Below are 21,407 nucleotides of genomic sequence, written 5' to 3' on the forward strand. Positions count from 1 at the left end.
AACTATTTAGCAGCAGCCATCGTGGAGTGTGTGGGAGACCAACTCCAGTGCCTCTTCGAGGGGGATGGCAGGATTGTCCCTAATCATTCACTGAACATGTATGCACTGTAATTTGGGGAGAAATGTGAGAGAAAACCAGAGCACCTTCAAGAAACCTTTGCAAACTCTTAAAGAAAAAAAAAAAGCTGTAGAAACAAGCTCTACCTGGTCCCGGTGTGGCTCAAACCCAGAGACCTTCTTGCTGTCGGCAACGAGAGCAAATAATGTATTGAAATCACTGTGCTGAATGGATCTTTTGTATAAAGCACAGCCCATGTTTTAATTTAATTCACAGAAAAAAAGAGCATAAATAATTGAACAGCGTAATCCTCCCATGATACCTCGGGGTATAAGTAGCAGCACCTACTGCAAATAGAGCAAGTACTTTAGCTTTTCTTTGGACATCCCCATCATATGCAAAGCATTCATATCAAGCTGTGAGACTGTGTCACTGAAAGGTTGGTACTTTGTAATCTTAGTGAGAAATTCCTCCAAAGAACTGTGGTCAAAAGTACACCACACTTCAAATCAAACCTGTCTGCTGTTGTGAATATCTGGCTTGAAAATACATCAAAATGTCCACTGGACAGTTTGATCACAAAAACACATCCTGGCACTGTTTATACATTCTGATAGATGAGGAGGTATAGGACCTTACATCTGACTAGCAAGTCAACAACTACATACAGCAGACATGCAGAATGCAGTATTTGCCAGAGATACAGACTCATGGTCTGATGCAAGCTAAACAGCATTACAAATTACATGGATTTCTTGCAAACAGACTGGCAATATGACCTTTAGAATGTGAAATGAATCCTGACCATCTCAGGCTGCACAGTTATGCCACTTGTGACTGTTTATAAATGCTCCAATGAATGATTTGTTACCCTGAAACTGCTAAGAATCTTGTGCTTTGTAAGAAACAGATAAAATCGTTATACATTAAAAGTGACAAATAAATGTATAAATAAATTACATACAATGTTACGCAATACAAAAAGTTGTTATCTTTTCCATTTTACTCCTCCATGTCAGGAACAGTCTTTCATAAATGACTCTAGATATTAAACATGAAGTGTTTACCATCACGCAGTTCTATTTGTAAATTACCTTCGAAGAATATTTCAGCTCACCTATAATTTGGACCCTAATAGATTCATCGACAGTGATCAGGATTGCCTTTTGCTGCCAGAGTATGAATGCACTACACGAGATGAAACAGTGATATACTAAATTTAATTTGAAAACTGCCTGCAATTGTTATTTGACCTGAGAGAAGAAATTATGCATCAGACAATTTAGAAAAGGCGTTTGAGATGATGTGCGGGCAATGCTAGCTCTAACAGAGCGGAACAAGTATGACTTGATCAGTGTGGGAAGTTAATATGCTGTATGGTTTTCATTTAGACCTGCGCACATTGCATGATAGCTGCCTTCATAACACTGAATTTATGTCATCGTTATCATTTCTAATGGTCAACCAATAACAGGGTTTTCAATGGTGAGTACCACTCTTTAGAGAGCGGGGAGGCTGATGGCTGCTATGTATTGCCAATGTCATGTTTTTATTTCTTTTTGCATCAGTTAAAACAGTTTTCAAGTTAGGGTGACTATCTGTCTGGAGGCTGGTGGATCCCAACAAGGCTACTGTAGGATAATGCTAGGGTAGGTAGCATCCTGCTTCCTAGTTTAGCTCAGGTGGATCTTGTCAAGCTCTGCACCATGTGTGCCATAACTGCTGTCCAAGGTGCTGAAACTGAGACCAGCAGGGCTGTGGGAGGGGGCCGCTGTTGTTCACACTGCGATATACGTTGACATCCATGAGGATTTTATGCATCTCTCCAAATATTTTAGCGTGATTCATGTACTTTGGGCCCACTGTATGTACCAGTGGTTAACGAGGATAAAGAGTTTACATTAACAATTTGTGATAATGTTTTGCTGTTGAGATGGGAAATTGGTGATGGAAGAATGTGTAATATTTAGATGAGGTTTTCCTTTATTGAAGAGTACTGAGTGTCTTTTTGAAAACTGTCAGCTTCTGTGAAAATTGCTAACTTCGCTCTCAAGGGGTGGCTGTGGTTCAGAAGGGGCAAACTGTAAAGCGCTTTGTCCGCTAAGGTAGAAAAGCTTCTGCAAGTGCAGTCGGTTTACCAGTTACAATCTCATGCTCAGCCTGAAATGAACTGCTGTCCCATCTAAAAAAGCTTCTTTAAATCAAATCAGAGTGACATATTTTGGGAGGTGACAAGCTCTTAAAAATTATTTGTCAGACACGTTCTCTTCTGTCAGTGTCAGAGTACACATAACGAGGGCACGGACACAAAACACACAACATGGGAAAACTAAAATAGGCCTTCAAGTTGTCAGTGCTGGAATATTTGATCATGGCATCTAGAAAAAAAAAAAGGGAAATTGTTCAATAGAGAATGTTAACTTTGATAGTTCACTTAAGTTACACTACTCAGCTAAATCACAACCTGAGCAGAGCATTTTACCCGTTACAGCATCGACCACTGGGAGCATGTTGTGCATCCCAACTATCAAGGGAAGCTGTGTGCAAACTACTTACTGTGACTCCTTCTCCAACTGTCTGCTGTTGTTACTGTACAACACTCATCTGCCTGAGATGCCACTGCACCACAGCTGGTGCAAAACACAGTCACGAGCTCCAATCTGCATTGACATGGGACTGCACTATCCACACTGATTAAACACCTCCCCTGACTAATCCATGTTCTTTAGACACACGCTGAGAGGTGTAGAATTCAAGCATACATACAGAGTCAGATGATGACTCAGAGCAGAATGCTACCAGTGCTGGCTAAAAGTCAAACTGCAGTCCATACCTCCAAGGACACAGGATGCTTACATCTACCAGATGACTTACCAAGTTAAAAGTCAGATTTATGTTAATACAAAAAAAATGAGGACAAACAGAGAAACAGTAAAGCCTGGAAATCACCTCCACTCACCTTCATGTCTGCTCTCATCAGTAGAAGGTGGGAAAGTGGTGGAGATGAACGAATGTCAAAGACAAAATGACAGTAATGGGGAGAAACTCAGATTAAGGGAAGTGATAGGCTGAAGAAAGGAATGAGGAAAGGAGCACAAGAGGGTGAGAAATCAGCAGGTTGTGGTGCTGTTGCAGGGGAGAGTGAGCTAACAAAGAGCAACACAGAGAACGAGAGAGAGAGAGAGCAGCCAGCTGAGCCTAGACTGCCTCTTAAAGCAAAGTATCTGCATTCATGACACATGGTAACCAATGACGAACATCGGAGACGCCAAGGTGTACTGGCTGTCTGTGTGCAGCGAGCATGACCACATGGAGGGTTGGTAGCCGATAACTGGGCAGGAGGGTAACCAACAAGGAGGACGATGAGACGGAGAGGAAGTGAACCTGTGCGTTAATATGTTTTACAGGTGGAGATGAGCATGCAGGGGGATCAAGGGCATTCAGAGCACAAGCCTTCCCTTCGTTACTCTGGTCACAGCACAACAAAAAACTCTGGACAGATCAATATAATATGCACATTTTGGTATCAAAATACTGATAACATGCTGAGAAGGAAAGCAATGCTGTGCCAAAGGGTATGAGCTCTGGGCTACACAATCATATAGGATGCTTGTTATTGCAAAGGAGTCAGTGTGGTGAAATGAGCGTGTTCAGTTTGATCCTTTTTTCTTGGTAAGACAGAGCCACATAATACAAGGACGCACACACAACAGTGCATTGCTATGAGCTGCCTGTCACTTTGACTGCCATTCTCTCTTTACCACAATTGTCTCTCTTACTGAACAGTATGCCTTTATGTTACATGACTTCAGCAAGGCTCTCATCCACACAATGAAGAGTGTGGGTCAGAATCGTTGCAGGCTCATCACTGACAATACAAAGCAGTCAGAGTCCACATCTCCTCAATCACCGATAATGCTTCAAGAAAGACAGCAAGAGAATTCCTACACACAGACAACCTCAGATATATCTTTCCAGAAAATCTGTTAAAAACAAGACAGGCCAATGATGTGCTTTTTAATCATGGCATCTAGAAAAAAAATGTTTTCAACTTTTGTAAAAACCTCGAATTTGTGAGGCGGCTAGTTTGTGGCTAAACCAAATCTCTGTCTTGCAGTTCGTCACCTGACATCCCCACAATCTTTTTCCTCACATACTTAAAAACACTCATTACTCACATACACCGCTGACGCTAAGGAAATGGCTTTTGTTGTTCAGGTCCCGTTCCCTTCGTTCTGGCATACTGTGCAAGGACTAGAATGGGGCAATATATTCATATGGGCAGTACTGTTCTGAGGTCTGATCAGGTGTTTGTTTGAGTTCCTGTGGCTTTCTTGTTTATCGTCTTTCACTCATTCTCTCACTTTCTGGACCCCAACTGGCCCTGCCTGCAAAAACGCCTATCTGCATCAGCTGCACCTGCTGCCGCTGACTCTGGGCTTCGCAGCAGGGAGGCGCTGTATCCTGGAACCCAAACCCAGGCGCACACACACACACACACACACACACAATCTACAGTGTTAAGATCAGTCGGCCTCCAAGGGCAGGAGGGGGGTCGCTTAAGAATGACAACAACAGTGTGCATGACTGCAAAGAGCATGCCGATCTCAAGGCTCTCTTCAATTCACACTCCCATTAATCCTCTCACTCATTTGCTCTACACAACTGTGGGTCTCTGCATTGCAGCACTGTGTTAAGTTGTCAAGAAGCAACTAACTGTGGTATATATCTTGGCATCTCTAATAAAATCAGTGTAAATGTGCCAGAGATGTCTCGACAGCCAACCTGCACTGACAGCATGTGGTGCCTCTATAAGCTTCCAACGTACTTAATTCATTGCATTTATAATTTTAACATTAAAGTGCTCTAAGTATAGGCTATGTTAAATTGGTATGTAATTCTTGAAGAACATCTGAAACTAAACACACTGTTGATCATTAAATAGAATAACAAATAGGTTTTGTGTCAGTGATACTTATTACTGACAACATCTGTCCGAGCTAACTACTGACATCAGTTTAAGTACAGACATTCGACAAGGCTCCATTAGTGAATTTCCACTGCAGAATGTACCATGTGAGAACCCCCCAATGATACAGCACTGCACCCCTACAGCATTACTGTTGTCCTCTGAGTGATTAACAGTCTTGTACTATGTATACATTACCAGTTAAAAGTCTGGACACACTTTGCTATCAGGCCTAAGTCTGGATGCACTGACAATCTCCACTTTTCCTTAAATAGTACTAAGCTAACAAGCAAACTGCCAGATGTAAAGCAAAAAAAAAAGTCACCAAAAACTAAAAACATATGTAAATTTCATATAAAAACAGGCTTTTTTTTCCAGGAATCAGGTAACATGTTAACTTAGATCTTTTCTGCAGCCATGGATTCATTCAGTGATTCTGCCTTTACAATACACTGGACAGATATGCATGTAAACTGCTACTTGACTGGTTCGTGGAGACATACGACTGCAAGGCAATAATTCTTATCAGTCTTCTGATTCAGGTTAGTATTTGTTACAATAGGGAAGACTGCCACTTGACCGTCTTCAATCCCTCTTCTGTGGATTTACATGTCTCAAAGCATCAAGCTTAAAAAAAAAACAACAAAAAGTCAGTCTCACACTCCAGGGACCGAACAAGTATCCGAGCCTTTAGCAACACTAAAACAGGCCATGTTACAACAGCAAACAATCAAGCCCCCCCTCTGGCTTTCAGTGTTGAGTAAGACTTATGTTTAAATACTCTTAAGGTCAACTCTCTCTGATTTCACTGGAGACTGTGCACGAGTTTGACTCCCTCGCCCTGAAATGTCAAAGTAACTGAAGCAACCCCTCCCTTTGAGTGTCTATTCCACTATTGTAAGAGAACCGACACACTGTACTGTCCTAACACCGTTTGTGGTGGGTCCAAAAAAAGAACAATACAGGGAGAGAAATAAATGAAACATGTACAGTTATAACTGACTTAGACACAAAAGCTCATGTTTTCAGTAAGTCTTTTTTTTCCTTGTATGTTAATAAACTTGGGATTTGAAATCCCCTTCTAAAATCGTCCAGCTGGCCACACTCACTCACCCACACAATGCATAAGAACCACTAAGGCCTAAAATAGCAGTAGCACAAAGGATGCAGTGCTCAAAATAATACCTTTAGACTGGCAGAAACTATTAGTCACCTCTGCTGAATAAATCGCGCTCACAATAGGGATCTTAATTGACCAATCAAAATGTGCCTCAATGATGAATATAGAACCAACTACTCAGCGGCCAGGGAGCCTGTTTGGTTATCTAGGCTTCACATCATATGACCACTAACACAATTAGGTAGGCAAGCCTAACAATTGTTGCTTTTTAAAGTTAGTCTGGCTGTTTGCTCCTTCAGCCACTGTGTCTCCATGTTTGTCAGTGTAGGAGTCATTTTGACCCTCTCCACTCTCACCCCCTCCCATGCTCACCTTTGGCCAGACAGTTTCAGGTCTCTTCCACGAATCAGCGTAGCTACCCAGTAGTTAAGAGTGTCCCCTTCACCCCTGTCCTTCCTCTTCTTTATTCCCCTTGCCAGCCCACCCCTTCCACTCTCTCCTTCTCATAGGTGTGGAAACAGAGAAATGTTGCTCTGACTCTGTACCCCGAAACACTGCCAAGACCTGCAGCCTACCTACCTCTTTCTCGACTGTTGAAACTGGTAATCTGCTGTTGGCATGTTCTGTGGTATTAAATTGTGTTACTGGGCCAAAGTGGCTGCCGGTTATTAGTGAGTGCTGAAAATGCAGTGCAGAAAGGGCAAGAGACTCGGCGAGAAAGGAAAGATATCAACATGATTAAATGGATTTTAGAGTACATCCCCACTGAGGAGGATAAATGCAACTTAGTTTTCGTCTTCCATCAATGCTAAACTGTCAATTAACCAACGAAATCCTAAAGAGTCTTCTCCGAAGTGGAAAGTAAAAATGTGGGTCTTGTGTTGTTGCATGCAAGACAAAAATCAGTCTTTTGAAAATTCTGACTGTCATGTAATTTCATGCACCTAAATGTCATGCGCCCCATAGTGTGTTAGAGTATTAAGTGTATATGGACAAGATTTTAAGAGGAAAAAACTGGAATTATGTCAAGGAAAACAGCACAAGCTGACACCAACTGTGGAAGCATACTATACTATGGAGTATAATATGAAAATGCATGCTTCTTTCTAACTACAATATAAAAGACAAGCGACCTTGTATGGCTGCATCCCCAAATGCGAGGAGTACATAAGAAAAGAAAGAGAGCAAGGCAGAGAGAGAGAATGCCCCTTCCTATGCTGGATCTAGTGGCCTTTGCCCTCCATCTTTTAATCCTGGATTCCAGCACATGACCCAGCTAACAGTATTATGGAGTGCTTTGACTAGACCCAGTGCTGTGCGCACGTAGTGAGAGACGTGGTGACGGTGGGGGAGCATGAGGTCTTGTGCTCTGCCACCATTTTGCAAAAATGCCAGGCCTCTGCCAACCTCAACGTACACAGTGGTAGAAAAAACAAGAGGCTGGCCAGATCAGGCCTACAAGTCAGCGGATTAACCCGGCACTGCTGTCCTAGATGAAAACTAAGCATCAGCTGGATGGATGATAGGCCACAGAGAGAGCAGTGAGAAAGAACTTAGAACGCTCATAAGACTTCAGCAGCAAACCTTAATCACATCAAGGGGTCTCACAAGGGAGATTTACGTTTATTAACATAGGGGGAAAACAATTTCAAAACTTAAGTTTGCAATTGACCAAAAAAAACAACAACCTTAAAAAGAACCTGATTTAAAGTTTACTTTTTAAATACTGTATTAATTAAATATATCCCTACCATCAAGTCAAATGTAGATTTTACAGAGTACAACAAATATTGACCAAGTGTTAAATTGCAAGTCACAAGTTAAAACAAGACAGAATTAAATAACAGAAATAAAGGGGTTGGGCTGCGACAGGCAAATAAGTATACCTTTAACAGTGTTTCCCCCAGAAAGGTTTCCAGGCACAGTGGCCAGAGGACAATTTGGTTGTTTATTTTTCATGCAACACCAGATTGTTGGCAACTTCCATGTAAAGATCACATAAAACAAAGACGTAATTAATAAAATGCATTTATTGCACACAACTGTCAAATATAAAATCCACATAATATATCAAATTATAAAACTATAATATGATTTCATGTTGGTGCAAACAGCAATTTGAAACTGCTCATTTTCTCATTATGAGCACAGTGTGTATGATTCACTGCTGCGCTTAATTTTTCTTGGCATTGAAAAAATTTTCACCATGGCATCGCCGTATGCCACACACCCACAGCTCTGGGTCCCAGCCAGATGTTCTGTTTGCTTCCATCGGCTGGTTCACCTGCAGCATGCGTTTGACCCACAGCCTGTGTACCTGCGTCACCGATGTTTATGCTAACACCAAACCCCTCCCGCAATTTCTCTTCCTCATCTTCATTTGTCTCTGGAGTTTTGGGGAAAAGGGTTAATACTTTTGGCTGAACATCCACTGGTTTCCTATTCTTAGGTATCACCTCTAGATTTGGACTGCGAGTATGGAACAGAGGAGCAGCTGATCAGAGGATCTGAGGGGTCTGGATATAGAACACGGGATAAAGAGATCAGTTATGCAAGCTGGTGCCAAAGCATGCAATGATTTAAAACGAATACAAGAATCCTAAAACCAACTCTATACGAGAGGCCAATAGAGGAGAAATCTCTTCCTGGTACAAATGAGGAGTCTCGCTGCTGCATTTTGAAGCAGCAAGCTAGGGATGACTGATTTGACTCCCACATAAAGACAACTGAAACACTCATGAAGTAAAATAATTAAAGGGTGAAAAACTGTCTCCAAACCTCCAAAAGAAAGAAACCCGTTTGGTTTCTTTTTACCTAATGTGGAAGAACCAGCTGCTGACAACAGCTATGGCCTTACAACTTAGGTCAACAACAAATCCTCATGCAAAAGCAACGAATGTGAAGAATTCATCAACATAAATATGACGACCTGGTCTTTAAGCCTATGAAGATACTGCCAGATCCATTTAACCAGTGATTTCTGAACAACAGAAACTCAGTTTCCCTCCTAAAAAACTGAATATATAAACTGAAGAGTCCATAGGCAGGTTTCTGATAGTGAACACATTTGCACACCAGCAAAGTCACAATACTGAATTCAGGACTGTCAATAGTAAAAGTACTGCATGGCAGGAGACGCAGATCTATGCTTTATTATTAAATTACACAATACACGGTGTGTGACCCATTATATGTATGGCATGGCTGCAGGCTGTGCTGCATATTTACACACAGACTGTGTTTCTCAGCTTTAAGGAGTGGTGTTCTGTTCTGTATACGAGTGGCAAGTTTGCAAATCTGGTTACACCCAGGTGCACCTGACAACCCAGGCGCTGTAAAACTACATCCATTTGTTTTTGTCTTCCGATAGTCAAGTCAATTCAGCGCAGACGCCAGGAAAACATTTTTGCGAGCAGCATCGTTTGAGGCCGTGTGTGACGTGCTTCTCTGTTTGTGTCTGAGTGCTGTCACAACATGCTCGACACTGAGGGAAACTTGTTGTGACAGGTGGTCTGCTGGTATTCCAGTGGTGGAGGGTAGATGGGGAGGAGAGTGTGTTTGCTTGGGTCACCTCTAATCCTTTTTGAATAACTCATTTCCTTGGGACTTTTCAACCCATCGCCTTGAATTAGAACAACATCCTACCACACCAGGAGGTGGCACAGTGAAGCTCAAACCCCTTTTTATTATCACGTACTACTAGATTTTTAAACACATGAAGGATATGTTGCTACAAATAAGCAGACATTTTATGTACTGCCATTGTTGTGAACGCGTTGTCAGGAACACCTTGAGGGAATTTCTTCAAATGGAGTAGTCATTTAATCAGCCAGCAATGTCCGAAACATGGTTGTCAGACTGATGAGGTTGTGTGTTTTTACACAGAGACAGTGGAACAAAGAAAGAGCAAAACCCAGGGTTAACGTCAGTGTGACTTTTTGAGATGGAAAGTGTTAAAAGCAGCCAAAGGGCTCAAATTTGAATCAGATGTGTTGTTTGTCCTTCTGGATGTGTTCTAAAGCATCTAGCTAATGCGTTTGTTTTGGGAATATTAGCAACCTACACTAGCATGATCATGATTTTACGTTTGCATTTATTTAATATGATTTTAATTTGGGAGTAATTTTGAGATTTGAGAAACATTAGGGCCTTCTACTGGATTGCCATAGCGTGCCATAGGGATGATGAAGTTTTGTAGGCCAGCTCATAAGTTAGCATCACCCTGGTTCCCTTGACAAAAAGTCAATGGGATTTTTCCATAGGCTTTTGGATTATTGCAGAAAATAAGCTCTTTGACACGTACTTAGTTTCTATTGTGCTTGGGGAGTACCTAACCCAGACGTAGTAGCTTAAAAAAAAAAAAAAAAGTCCCTCAAAATGGCTTTCTAAGAACTATTATCGTTCTCAGTTCCTGTGGTACAGACACACAAAAGAGCAGGTACTTTCTCCAACAGTTCTAAGAACTATTAAAAAGTTCCTCGGGCCTGAAAGTGGCTAGTTTTGCGACAGTTCTGCACTGCAGCTGCTCAAGTTGATGTCAGCTTTACAGTTTAACAGGACACACTGCAACACAGCTCCAAAAGGCCTGGGAGTCTTTTAAGGTGTTGAGCTTAAAATATTGTCAGGATGTGTGTGAGGGTTTAACTGGGTGATTCAGCCGTCGCTGTCCACCAGCTGCCTGTCCACAGCCCAGCCGCCTGCTCGCTTTATTTACAAAAATACACACCACTGGTGTTTTTGCCATCTCTGTAGCCTTAAACATTTACTCACAGCTTAAGACACTGTTAATTATGTGAGCTATAATTAAACCGACAGCTTGCAATTTGACAATAGCACTCATGTCACAATTTCAATATAAAAATGATGAATAGTTCAGCCCTGGGCAACAGGAAAACTGACCCTATCATATATTTTGCAAGCCACAAAGATGAGTTTATGTGATATAATTATGTTGACAGGTTGGTGAACTACAGCTCAGACTGGAACTGGGTAGACTTTCTCAGAATTACTGCGGTAGTAGGAGGGTCACTTACTGTAGAGTCATAGCGGGGTTGAAATGTGTGAAATGTTTTGAATATGTCATCACCTGTTCAACACAAGAAACCCCGGAGATTTTCAAATATGTTTAATCATTGCCTCCTCTAGTTTACTGACCTAACATTACCTTAGAAAACCTCATAGAATGGACCCATTTCTCCTGTTTACACTACACTTTCAGTGTTTTCCCCACAGTTTCTTATGGTACAGGAGTATTCTTGGTGAGTACATTTTCCAGGCTCCATTCCAAGATTCTTCCATGTTTAGACTATCATAGATCTAAAGAGGACCAATTACACAATTTACCATTATTAAGCACAAGTGCAACACGACCACCAAGCCCACTAATCATATGCTTATGTCACTTGGAATATTTTAAAAAGAAAAAACATATACCCCATACGTTAGGCAGTCTCAGTTTGTTAGAACTTAATGACATGATCCAGTGCAATCACCACATTTAATCACAACAGTGTTTCTTCAACACTGTACAATTACATGTCACGTAGGTGGAATGAAGGGCATAATTTACTTACAAGTCCTGCAGCTTAGAGCACATTACTGTTTTAACTTTCACACTGCTGGACAGAAACAGCAATGGTGAATAAAAATATTCACCACATTGTGAATGTGTTATGAGCAAGCCTCACAAGATGTATGTGCCAGTGAGAAATGTGCAAACAATTCTTGACAAACAGATCTGCCACAAGAATTTGAAAGACAAACTGCTCTCAGCGCACACGCCAGTCTAATTTTAAACCAAATCATTTACATGCAATTGTCCAGTATGTCAATGTTCCATCTAGCTTAGCCCCACCCTGCAAGGTGGCCTGTGTGCAGATATCACTGGAATCCATCAGACAAACCGGACCCACCTTTCAGCCTTGCTGCTCTCTGAGGTCTCATATATCCACCACTTGCTCTTCTACTAAAGGCAGCGGGGAGGAGGAATGATTTCACTAGAAATAGCAGTGTCACATGAGCGTGTGTGGTGACCAGTCAGCCAGCTGCTCATCCTTACATGGAACACTGCACTGTCCGTACTGTCAAAAGCAAATAGGGGGTAAGATTATCAACACCACAGCATGGACCATCACAGAGGGTCCAGCAGTCATCTCCAAGACTTGTCACATTGTTCACTGTGCTCTGGTGTACAACTCCGACAGTTCAGTGAGCTCACACCTGTTCAAACAGCAAAATCTGTACAAGCTCAAAAGAATTTTCACGTGCACAAAAGAAGCCCCTGACTGTCTTTTCCCACGAGAGAAAGTGAAAAACATGTGCTCTGTTTGTGAGGTTACGTCTGGACAATTAAGCTGTGAAAATATTTACACGGAAGAAGAAGTTTACGCTGACACCGAAATCAAAATCAACAAAACTGTTTCCATTACGCGTTGGCCCTTAGAGTGCACACTTCTCCACACCAACTGCTTTGTAAGGGCTTCTTCCACTGCTGAATTACAATCATTTCCCAAAAGGTCCTACTTAAAGTTAAGCAACAAAAGAGGAGAGAAACAACCCATACTGCAATTATTAAAACATTTTTGTCAATATTATGCAGCACAGTTTTGCCAGTTCTTTCCTGTATTACCAGCTCTTTGGAAATTTATAAACTGGTATTCGGTATTGTTTTGTTTGATTATGACCTGCCAAAGGACTGCGGATGAAAATTTGCTTTAAGCCATCTCTGGTACGATACACCAAATGGAAACATTTATGTTTCCCAACATTAAGGGTGATCCGATCAGAAGAGTCAAACTGGAGTTATACAAAACATTTCCCAACAGGGGCACAGATGTGTACCGACCACACACAAAAATAGCTAAATGTGTCACTGACATGACCTGTTAAGCTCACTCCACATGCCAAGAATAGCATGGCCCTTAGTTCTTACATTATTTCTTCAAGTGCAATGCCATCAAATGTTTTCCAAAACCACTAAACCAAACCAAGCCTTGGTGGCAAAACCATGACTCATTAAAAAAAAAGCAAACCCTAGGTGTGCCTGGACAAATGTTTTTGAATGAGAAGAATGGGAAAATAATGTCCAGGCCTTCCATAAATGAAACCACAATGCTTCACAGTTCAGCAGTAAGCCAGCCATTAGCATAGCTGACACCAGACCAGCACCCAAACAAGAGCCGCTCTGTGTGACAGCGCTTTGATACAGTCCCTGCTGTTTACAGAAGGCCACCAGCAACACTACAAAATGGCTCTCGTGGCCCAAGTGGAGAGCACCAACGGGCCAAAAATGAACCACGGGTCAGAGGAAAACAATGCAACTATAGCAAATGATGTACAGGTAAGATAATGAGTTTCCTTTTTCATAGGACGAATCTAGAGGTTTTGTTTTTAAGGAAGCCATAACTTGGAAGAATACAGGTTGTCTTGCAGGCCTCACCCTTCCCAGTTTAAGTGAGGGTTTCTTGATTCAACTAAGACAGGAAGACAACAGGATGCCTACTGCTGCCAGTGTTATTAAAAAACTGAGTGCTAACTGAAGAAACCTTAAATACCACAATCATTATGTGATGATACGTTGGCAAAAATCTCAGTATAACAAATTATTAAGGCTCACTTAGAAGACTGCAGGCCTGTATGTGACAGTGGTAACAGGAGGACAGACTAGGGATGGCAGCGTTCTTATCGGCTGTTAGTTTGCCAGCCGACATCAGTTGTATACATACTGTATACAAACCACAATCATTTAAGTGTATAATTGCAGCCTCAATTATTTATAAGTCTGGCAAACTTAGACCTGGTACATACTGAGGCAAAACTGATTGTAAAGTAGTCTAATTAAAAGCTGAAACTGTTTTAATTTCCCAATCTTAAATGATGCCCTAATGCTAAAGTAATGCTGAAATTATCATGAGACCATAGAAATGGGATGTCTGGAACAAGAAGAAAAAAAAGATATTCTGAAGTTTGTTCCATTTGTTCTCAGCTTCTTTTTTCCAATCACTGACAGCTAGCAGCTTGCTTAATGTGGGCTCTTCTCAGTTTCCTTTAACAACAGCCCTCAGATGCCAACCTTTCCTGCTCTCTTTTCTCCACTGTGCTCCTTCTGACCTTTGTTAATAAAAAGGTCAGACTAGTTTTATCAACACCACATGATCAAAATCATACCTAACCAGGTTGTCAGCAACAAAACAGAAACACAATGCTGGTACAAACACATGCAGCAGACACGCAGTCATTTCTTAATATTGCTGTGAGGTCACTCATTGACATAATGTATTCCCTAGCCCCTTACCTTAACCATCACAACTACATGTCTAACCCTATCCCCTAATCTACTTCAAACCTTTACCCTCACAAAGTACTCTGAAGTTGTGAGGCCCACATCAAAATAAATTGATCCACTCAGTGTAACAAAGACATGTACAGGGCACACACAGCACAAAGACTCCCACTTTTTCTGTGCTATCATGTGATGTTGCCATGGCGAAGAGGGCTCAGACATAACGGTGCGATTGAGCTCTGAGGGCGAGGCGGGCTGATCAGAGAGACAGACTGTTCTCCGACTGTGACACTGCCAGACCCGGTGCCAACTGCCTTTCCGCCCACAGCAAAACGGACACACCCACCGGCAGAAGGGCCAGCCTGCACGGGGCCCTACCCTCATGGAAATCAGAGCACACCACATTGCCTTCTGCACACATTTCACTTTCTTCCTTCCTTCTAGTGGCATTCCATTACACCAAGGTTATTTCATCTTTTTGTTGGAAACTGTAAATTCAGTTCTTAATTATTTGAAACTGTAAATGTTTTCTGTACGTAAAGCGACAGTTTATAAAGTCATTCTAACACTTTTAGTTAAAATATGCTCCAAAACATAGACTGTCTTAACATGGAAAGGCGCTGTGAAGGGCTTCTCTAACCCAAATCCACTGGACAGCCTGGCAGCAGAGCAGAGTTACTCCCTTCAAAAGTTTGAGTGAGCCTGATCCTTCTAACTAATCAGAGAAGGGCACAGGCCACAGAGCCCACAGCTGTCAACACGTGAATGCAGCACATCTGGTCTACTACTCCTGCTGCACCGAAGCTCCAAGCTAGTGTTAGCTGCTGGCATACGTCACTGTGGCTGACTCGCAGGCAGGCTAGTTCCTGATTCCTACATTAGCAGAGACAGCATACACAACAAGGATAAAGGTGAGTGGAACAGGGCGGAACAGGGCAGAACAGGAAGCGGGAGTGGTTTGCTCTTATGCCAGTGCCAGCTTGATTTCCAGAATTTGCATATTGCAGCTTTAACAGTCTACTGTATTTCTGATCTCTTACATCCGATCAGGGCAAAGATGCAGCGATTGATTGGCTGGCTTTTAGCTTGATCGGTCATAACTGGCGATCTGGCTGATTACTGAGATATCCAGTTCTGTGCCAGTCATATTTACACACACGATGGTGCATGTGCTCACTTTCACTTGCACGTTGGAACCGCTTGGTGTACAAATAGCGCACAGAGGAGCCCACAGAGACACCTTAGAGAAAGGAAAACGGTCCACAACTCTGATAAATAGTACACAATGAGAGAATTACTGGCTACAGTTGAAATCCATGTGTATGTACAGCACATTCAACACCGCAAATAAACTACACACACTTAAAAAAATAAATAAAAACTGTTGAGTGGGATTGATGTAACAGACACTCATTACAATTTTGCATTAAATAAAAAGTTACAAACATGTTTGTCTGCTGTCAATTGTAGTTTTTATAGAGAAAGAAAACTGAAATTGGCCAAAATTGAAATTGGCAGACCAGGCTTGAGAAAGAAAATTGCAACTGCTGCACCTCTAGATCATGGTAAAAAAAAAAAACAAACCATCAGTTATGCTGTCATCTTACAGTGGAAACTAACAGTTATGCTCATTTTTAAGGGTGTAACAATTCTCAAGCTGGGACCAAAAGCACAATACAAACATCCACTGTCTCGCGGCACAACTCCAAGTTCTGGAAATGTGAGGCTTTTTGCCGCAAACAGCTACCTGCTGCTGCTGAAAATAATACTCTGAGAGCAGAGACGGTGAACAACAACAGTGATGCTGAGGGCTGGACAGTTCAACAATGAGCTGAATTTGCTGTAAAGTTTAAAGGGAGGGGAGCTGCATATTCAGGTGACAATTCTCTATAGGCTGATCATTACAAATGACCCTCAGTTTTTGTTCTAATGGTTTCAGAGGTGTTGAATTAACTGTATGGTCATTTTGAAAGCTGTAGTCTGTGCAGCTGTTGAACCTGCAAAACACAGAGGTGTTCCTGTTATTTAGCCTCACTGATGTAGATGGGGCGAACATAATAATAGAAACACATCAGTAATAGCACCAACATCAAAATGTTGAACCAACAGCTCTCTAAAGCAGCATTCATGAAGCTAGGGTTTTGCAGGTTTTAGTTAGATGTACCTAATAAACTGCCAAATGAGATTAATTCTTCCATGCATACAAACAGCTCACACCTCAGCTTCAACACACAAAACACAAGCTTAAGCTGCCTGATTTAACTGAAGTTTAAATATATACTGCTCTGTGTCTGCTTTAAAGCACTTGGATTTAAGGGTGAGCATAAAAAGGAGACTATTGACATTGTGGTCTAAACTGTGGCTGCACCCTGTCGCCATGGACCTGGCAATTTAGTGTGAATCACTGCCTCAATCGTTTCTTTTTTTCCCCTACAGGATTACACTGAAAAGACAGGTCAAAGTACAGTCAGAAAATATGTTGAATGTGTTGCTGGCATTTCTGTGAATCCACTTTAATTCCATAAGATAATGATGGAAACATTTAATTAAGACTAAGTCAAAACTGTGCGATGAGACGGCATCGCTGAACTGTAATCGCTTAGGTTCGACACAAAACTTCAACTGAAACATTTTGTGGAAAGCGGGTTATGTTTACAGCAGATTAAACTGTGTGGGTGTAAGAACTTTAAAGATTTATAAATCCCTGCATGACCTTTAAAACAGTGGAGTAAGCTGAGAGGCCACTTCTAGGTAGTCTGGCTACTCTTCAAGAGTCGCCACAAATACTGTATGTAAGCTTCAAACACTTGGGAAAAGTAGGAGGAGCTGTCAAATTCTACTGCAATACATGGGTATGTTTCTAAAGCTACACAGTGGCAACACGGTCCTCATCACAAAGCAAGACAACAGAAGCATCGCACTGCGCACTCAGAAGTTGACACTGAACACACAGGTGTATAAAAAGGAGGGAAGTCATTATTCCATGTAACATAACACACGCTCATATCCGTCTTCTAACCTTTATGGCTGGACAAGATCTAGCAATCAGCTTGTTTGGTTTACTGATGTTACATTTTCTTAGCAAAGCTTTTATTAGAACTAAAAAAAACAATGTGAGGTATTGACAGGCCCTGGCATTCTTCATCTTTCTCACCTCTTCTAATCAATATGCATTGATAATCATTAACTCACAAACCTACATAGGTTTGTGAGTTGTGCTGCTTATGTAGGTGAATAGGATAAGTACCTTTTACTCCATTACATTTTACAGCTATAGCTTACAAATTAAGATATTACATTAAAACCAATCTACTCAACATTGTATATAGTAATTAAAACTGGTCTGAGAAATTAAACAATATAATAATACATAACAATGTGTCAAGAATAATAATCCAATAATGAAACAATCACACTTACAGGCTCCATATTCCTATATAGAGCACACTTTGCTAATTTCACTTACATACTTCAAGTAACTGTAACAGGACTTACTTTTGCAGCTGACCTGGATACTTCCTCCATCACTGCTGAATTACTTTGCAGGGTGTTCCTGTTATTCTTTCCAACCGCCTGTATGTGCACTGTGTGTAGGTTTCCTTGTTTGTAATTTTTCTGGTTGGAAAAAATACTTATCAGTCATGGTGATAACTGAACAGGCTAGCCCTGAAACAGCTGCTGGGGCCTCAGTTATAGAAACAATCCATGTCATAGGAACTGTCTGCCTTGTCACTGCTAAAAATATACAGTACACGTATATGTGAACTGATTTCCTTGTTCTGTATCACTGGTTGCCCCTTGGAAACAATTAAACCACTCACAGATAAATATCAAGCCAGCAAAGTGACATTAACAGTCGGAATCCTAGAGCCCTTGATGTAAAGCTGGTAAGGGCCCTGAGGTACTTCAGAAATGTTTGGTGTAGACTAGTCCAAACTTCTCAGTGGTATTAGGCAATGGAGCGGTGGTGGCAGTGCGCATTGCGCATGCCCAGTTGTCGACCCGCCTAGTCGTCAAACAGTGTCTGCTTTGCGCACGAAAAGCTCGACGGAGTGAAACGAACTGGTGTGATTAAACAGCCAAATGATAGACTGTTGGTGCTCTTGACTGTTCCAGTTTCCCCAGTCTGGTTCAGACGGTGGACAGGCCACCAGACTGTGGATATGAACGGGTGCTATTGTGATACTCTGTCGGATGTAGTTACACACGTGTAGCAGCTCCATTCACTCGTTTTGTTGCGTGCGACCAGCGCCAACAATATTCCCTTTAAGCGAAACGTCTCCACGTGGGGTTGAAATGCAATATTTACGGTGGTGTCTGTCAAAGCTGTGGGAATACAAAGCCAAGGCTGCGTGGTTACGCGCTGCAGCAGCTGATTTAAATAGGCATTTTTACTTGACTGTATTCACACTCGCCAGGCCCATTTCCCCTTAAATGCATCCTGCACAGACGCTCACCACAAAGAAATGCGCAAGAAAAGTGGCTAAACAAGACAGAAGCCCTGTCGAAGGCGATAAAACAGCGTTTTCTGACTGACAAAATGTACTTACAAATGAAATAGGACACCACAAGAGGGGAATGTGCGCTCCTCTTCGCCTCCACGCCTCTGTCTCTGCCTGGCTTTTCCAAGAAACGTTCTCCGTGGGTTGCGTCGAAAATGTCAGAGATTCCAGCAGTGTCTGTCGTCCCCCAGGATGGTTGCCCTCGACTCGACCGACTCAGGCGACCATGTTGCCCAGAATGTCGCCTGCTGCTCTCATCCGGGCGTTTAGGGACTGAACCGTCGTCTCAACTCTGCCCAGGATGACAGCTTTAGGATGAAGGAGGGGGAAGACAGGGAAGGAGAGGGAGAGAGAGTCCTAGTGGTCAATCCACTGAGGGCATGACACCAAAGGGGAGAAGGAAACATACAATAATACACCAAGTAAGGATTACGGTTTATATGTGCACCGTTTTTTATTCTGGATTTTAATTTTATTTTATATTTCATAATATACACACAAGGGGTCAGCACAGGCTGTGTCGTTAGTAGCAGCAGTAACGTTTATATTGTTGTACCCCGTACTTTTTACCATTGCTAACTCTGAGAGACGAGTCAGTCCAAGTAACTTCAAAACAGTGCTGATTTATTCAAAGGATCACAGGTAAAATTAACATTACACGCTCAGGTATCTTGCACCTCCAAACTGCTCACAGGCAGATGAAAGATGAAAGACCCTGAACCCAACAGGCCTATACATTATATCCCTTCGGTTGGGCTAGCCCCATACTACACAGAAACGTCAACCGAGACGTCTCTGTTGCCAGCTTTGCAGCTGGCCATAGCAGTAGTCAAAACATGAAGCAAATCAATGTGTGTGTCTGTTGATTAAGTGGTGTGTAGCTAAAAACATTCTCACGACCTCTAGTAACATGTCGTGACTTAAACATAAGAACATATTATGGCTAAGGCTACAGTTATACACATCATAATAATAATATTAAACACCCTGTCTGCTGACAGTCATCAACTCTTCTCTCTAGTATCCTTGACCAGATGTACCCTGTAGAAACTCATAAGCACGCCTAAGCATTTAACAGTCTAACTAGACATCCTATCTCCACTAAACATTTCTAATACATAAAGTATCTATCCAATTTCTATGACTAAAAATACCTAACAATATCCAATGCACATATTTTGCTTTAGTGTTGCTTATACAACTCTGAAATGTGTGAAAAAGGAAAAAGGCCATTCATTTATTTATTTTTCAAGCAAAAATGGCACAGCCATAAAAAGCGCACACTGCTGTGACTGAGTGCACCTCGAACAGCAGATTCTCCTCCCACAGCCTTCTTAAATTGTGGATCATTTTTATGGATGAGACATAAAGTGCCCGTGCCGAGCAGAGGAATTTGTCCCTTGCGACTCTGTCATCCTGGTGTTTAAGATAAAAAACAAAACAAAAAATTATTTCACCAGATTTTCCTTTAGCCTTGCCCTCGTTTTACGCATCAAAGGTAAAACGGGTTGTCGCTTGGGAAGGTTGCGGTTCCTGGGTCGATGGAGATGTTTAATCCGTCCAGATATTGCCATCTATCATGGCTGTGGCCACGTGCTCAAGGCATCAGTGTTACGTAACGCCCAAGCCAGTCAACAACAGTGGGTGAGGGAGGGAGGTGGGGTTGTTTGGGGGCAATTCAACCACCCTCGAAAATAGGATTTACATTTACAGTGCATAGCCAACAGGAGAGAGCAAGAGTAGAGGTTTGTTTTTACAGAAATGCTGAACAATAATAATAAAAAAAAAAATTGAAATTCAGTAATTTCCTGTATCAAACGTTTCCAATTTTGCCTTTGATTTCCCAGAGCATACTAGAAAAAACATAACTTGCCATAGGCTATACAGTTGATACAGGAGTACCTGCGTGTGTGTGACCTGAGAAATACTTTCCCTTTTGAACTGTATAAATGCTGGGTCTAGTTGAGACATGACTCTGCTCCATTCAGCCAGCGGGTGAGGTGGAATATCTGACTCTTAGTGACACCGACTTTCACTCGTGCCTGGCAGGGCCTGCCTTACTGTTTGACACTGGACACAAAGCTGCTCTAGCTAACCTTCACCTTCTAACTTTTGACCGGTAAAGAGTGTGAGAATCAAAACAAACTCACACTGTAAAAAAATGTCTGTGAAATTAACAGTAAAGTGCTGTAAAATCACGACGTCAAAAAAGTGTAAATAGAAAAACAATGAAGCAGTGTTTTATGTACAGTAATATTTAGTAAACTACTGAACCAAACAAAACTGTTAATTTTAAGGAAAAATATGTTAAAATAATCATATTTCTATGTGGGATTTACAGATTACTGTGGATTAAACACTGAAAAACCGTAATACAAAAAACAACCCAATACAGTTAAAATTACAAAATAGCAGTTTTAAAATAATGTTTTTTGTACAGAAAGAAACCGTATTATATTTTACAAATAAATATGTTA

General features: G+C 41.6%; 1 protein-coding gene across 6 annotated transcripts in view; it reads right to left on the minus strand.

Annotated features, from left to right (window-relative positions):
• Nucleotides 1-19,315, minus strand: part of slc20a2 (solute carrier family 20 member 2) — a 43,278-nt gene extending 23,963 nt beyond the window's left edge. The window contains exons 1-2 of one of the 6 annotated variants that reach the window (XM_020593676.1): nucleotides 18,979-19,314; nucleotides 17,924-18,043 (exon numbers count right to left, since the gene is read on the minus strand). The gene's annotated coding sequence lies outside the window, so the exon portion shown is untranslated. Of the gene's footprint in view, nucleotides 1-3,017; nucleotides 3,156-4,236; nucleotides 4,339-12,059; nucleotides 12,078-17,923; nucleotides 18,044-18,978 lie in introns of those variants that run through there. The other 5 variants (XM_020593681.1, XM_020593675.1, XM_020593678.1 and 2 more) reach the window with 5 other exon arrangements.
• Nucleotides 19,316-21,407: the final 2,092 nt, after the last annotated feature.

This window comes from Monopterus albus, unplaced genomic scaffold (genome assembly GCF_001952655.1).
Source record: "Monopterus albus unplaced genomic scaffold, M_albus_1.0 scaffold20.1, whole genome shotgun sequence".
In the NCBI taxonomy this organism is placed as follows: domain Eukaryota; kingdom Metazoa; phylum Chordata; class Actinopteri; order Synbranchiformes; family Synbranchidae; genus Monopterus; species Monopterus albus.